This window comes from Limulus polyphemus, unplaced genomic scaffold, assembly GCF_000517525.1.
Source record: "Limulus polyphemus unplaced genomic scaffold, Limulus_polyphemus-2.1.2 Scaffold13311, whole genome shotgun sequence".
Taxonomy (NCBI): Eukaryota; Metazoa; Arthropoda; class Merostomata; order Xiphosura; family Limulidae; genus Limulus; species Limulus polyphemus.
Window position 1 is genome coordinate 6265 of NW_013678921.1, and position 4076 is coordinate 10340.

Sequence of the window (4076 nt, forward strand, 5' to 3'; positions counted from 1 at the left end):
ATCCGTTGAAATTATGATATATAATATTATGTAGTGTTGGGAAATGTAGAGGTATAATGTATAATATTATGTAGTGTTGGGAAATGTAGAGGTATAATGTATAATATTATGTAGTGTTGGGAAATGTAGAGGTATAATGTATAATATTATGTAGTGTTGGGAAATGTAGAGGTATAATGTATAATATTATGTAGTGTTGGGAAATGTAGAGGTATAATGTATAATATTATGTAGTGTTAGGAAATGTAGAGGTATAATGTATAATATTATGTAGTGTTGGGAAATGTAGAGGTATAATGTATAATATTATTTACTTTCATCAGTATGATTTGATGGGGAAGCCATGGAGCCAGTCTGAGATGGCCCCACTGCCCACAAAGTATTGATGTACCCTTTAATGGGATATAATAATACCTACATATTATATCAAATACTACGTTACGTGCTTTTTTTAGAAGAAATACTGCCTATAAATGCATTGAAGAAAAATTTTGCCTTCAGTCTCAAGTCAAAAACAGTTGTCGAACATGCAATCGTCTCGTTGGAAGAAGTCGGGTCCTGTGCCATCACACACTGCGTTTGAGCTAAGACTAACAATTATTGAAGAATCATTCACACTGCTCGGACTGTTTTGCGAAATATGCAAATTCCAGTCTCCAAATTCTAACAATCGACGGTTTCTATGACAACCAACAAAGCCGAGCGCAAATAATACGTCATTTTTGGTGGGCCCATGCTGAAAAGAGATTGTTTCATTGGCAGTTGTTGCTCCACCATTGTGGCGAGTGGTGTCTGGTGTTTCATCCATCAAAAACTGCTTATTCTACTTCGGTAAGTCTTTTTTTCTACCCAGTTCCTGTGTACATTTAACAAACTAAGTTTGTTAATATTACAGGCCCGTGCCCAGGATTTTTTTTGGGGTGTTGCCCAAATTTTCTTCATACTCAGAATTGTGAAAAATATCCTTGTCAATTTATTTTAGTTAGCTATAAATGAAATGACTTTGCATATAAATATGGGAAATTAATATGAATTACTACAAAACTGTATTGGTTGTTCTCTTCATGGTATGTCTGAAACAAGATGGTCAGATCGTGTTGAATGTGTAAAGCCTTTTGCAGCACACTTGCCTGGTATTAAATTAGCACTGGAAGACCTCCTAGAACTAAAGTCGATGGCCAAAACAAGAAATGAAGTCCATGGAGTTTTATTATATGTGACATCTTTTGCCTGTGTGTTAATGTCAGCTGTGTGGTACAAAATATTAGCTGGCATAGATAATTGCAACAAGGTCATCCAAGCCAGAGATGTCACACTGGATGTTGAAGAAACGAACATAGAAATTCTCCTCACAGATCTGACAAAACCTCGAAACAACTGGAAATGTATGTGGAATGAAGCCATATTGGTTGCGTCAAACCTAAAGATAGAAACAGAACTCTCCTGTAGATGTGGTGGAGTTAGCCACAAGAGGGCAAGGTCACATGATGACAGCACACCTGGTGCTAACTTGGAGGAAATGAATGACACAGATGATATGCCAGAAGAGGCCTACTTCAGAAAGTGTGTGTTTTACGTTTTGGTAGACAATGTTACAGCAGGATTAACTGTCAGCTTCAATGCTGTTAAGCAGTTGGCTGAAAATTTTGATTTCTTGTGGAAATATCTCACAGTGTCTGAAAGTGATGTGGAGAGAAAAGCTTTATCTTTATGAGAACAATATTCACCTGACCTTAATGGTGATGATTTTGGAAAATATATGCAACATTTACCCTCAGTACATAAAGCAAATTTTGGAAATGCACAGTTGAAGCCATTAGATCTGCTGAACATGTTAACAGAGTACAGACTTGGTGACCTGTTTCCAAATGTTTGTGTTAGCTCAAGAATACTATTAACAATTCCAGCAACAGTAGCTTCTGCAGAGAGGTCATTTAGCAAACTCAAGCTGATTAAGAATTATTTAAGGTCTACAATGTCTCAGGAACGTCTTGTGAATTTGGCCAGGCTAAGTATTGAATCAAACATTGCCAGAACAATTAATTTTAATGCTGTGATTCAACATTTTTTCACACACAAAAAAAGGCCAGGAAAGCTCTTTTTGTAAAGTAAATACTAAGCCTATCTACCTTTTTTTTACATTTTAATAATAATTATGTTTTCTGATCTGCATTGCAATATAAAAGGATGTTTCAATGTGAATTCTTTCTCCTTATCTGTATTGTAGAATAAACAAAGATGTTTAAATGTGTATTCTTCTCTCTGATCCTCTTTTATTTTATTTATATTTATCATGGAGGGAGTATAGGAGCATGAGGCCTCTAATGCAGAAAATCAACAGAGTGCTCCATTCCACCCCTCTCTCATCTTGCGTACCCTTTTTGGCCTTGCAGCTCACGGCATAAAACCGTAGTGGATAAAAACAGGATGATTAATGGAGAAGGGAAGGGGGCCCGAAAGAAACTTTGTACCCCCTGATAAAATTCCTTTCAGAGACCCTGTTTAGTCATAATCATACTTCACCAGCTTTGAAAAGGTGTTTACACCATAACAGTTAAGGTTATGTCAGAAACCCTGTTTAGTCATAATCATACTTCACCAGCTTCGAAAAGGCATTTACACCATAACAGTTAAGGTTATGTCATAAACCCTGTTTAGTCATAATCATACTTCACCAGCTTCGAAAAGGTGTTTACACCATAACAGTTAAGGTTATGTTTGCTAGATCTTTACTAACAGTTTGGTTCATTTTTCTTAAATACTTTGCTAGGTCTTTACTAAACAGTTTGGTACATTTGCAATATGTATGGCCAAATCTACTATTCAATCAAAAAATAACCAAATCATGAGTGGACAGACGAGACCAACCAAAGTCACTTTTTGTTCTAACAAAACAAATACAATCAATAAAATGAAATTACAACAAGAGAGGAATTGTATGACGACCTCACACTCTTACTCCCAGTCATCTTCATCTTCAGCACCATCTGAAACAGGTTTGGGTGGAGGAGGAATCATGGCAGAAATACGTCCCATGGCACTGGCCGCTGATGCTGGAGAAGGTGATTCTTTCTGCGGTTCAGCCGTATTACCTTTAGCATTGCCTGAAAAATGAAGAACAGTTAACACTTGCTAACAAAATAAAAACACCTTAAACATACTTTACATTGGTGTACGTCTAACAAAATAAAAACACCTTAAACATACTATCCATAGATGTGTACGTCTAACAGAAATAAAAACACCACGTACACCAATGTAAAGTATGTTTAACGTGTTTTTATTTTTGTTAGACGTACACATCTATGGATAGTATGTTTAAGGTGTTTTTATTTTTGTTAGACGTACACTAGTGTAAAGTATGTTTAACGTGTTTTTATTTTTGTTAGACGTACACATCTATGGAGAGTATGTTTATGGTGTTTTTATTTCTGTTAGACATACACATCTATGGATAGTATGTTTAAGGTGTTTTTATTTTTGTTAGACGTACACCAGTGTAAAGTATGTTTAAGGTGTTTTTATTTCTGTTAGACGTACACATCTATGGATAGTATGTTTAAGGTGTTTTTATTTTTGTTAGACGTACACCAATGTAAAGTATGTTTATAACAGAGTACTACACAACGTTTCAAATGTTAACAGAGTACTACACAACATTTCAAGTGTTAGCAGTGTACTACACAACACTTCAAGTGTTAGCAATGTATATTACACAACGTTTCCAGTTTTAGCAGAGTACTACACAACGTTTCAAGTGTTAACAGAGTACTACACAACGTTTCAAGTGTTAACAGAGTACTACACAACGTTTCAAGTGTTAACAGAGTACTACACAACGTTTCAAGTGTTAACAGAGTACTACACAACGTTTCCAGTGTTAGCAGAGTACTACACAACATTTCCAGTGTTAACAGAGTACTACACAACGTTTCAAGTGTTAACAGAGTACTGTTTTTATTTCTGTTAGCACAACATTTCAAGTGTTTTTCAAGTGTTAACAGAGTACTACACAACATTTCAAATGTTAACAGAGTACTATGTACTACACAACACCTGCTAACACTTGAAATGTT

At 35.5% G+C, this 4076-nt stretch overlaps 1 long non-coding RNA gene across 2 annotated transcripts in view; it reads right to left on the reverse strand.

Moving 5' to 3' along the window:
* Nucleotides 1-3102, reverse strand: part of LOC111084064 — a 5535-nt gene extending 2433 nt beyond the window's left edge. The window contains exon 1 of one of the 2 annotated variants that reach the window (XR_002609380.1): nt 2947-3102. This is a non-coding gene — a long non-coding RNA (uncharacterized LOC111084064). Of the gene's footprint in view, nt 1-2921 lie in introns of both variants that reach the window. The other variant, XR_002609379.1, reaches the window with a different exon arrangement.
* Nucleotides 3103-4076: the final 974 nt, after the last annotated feature.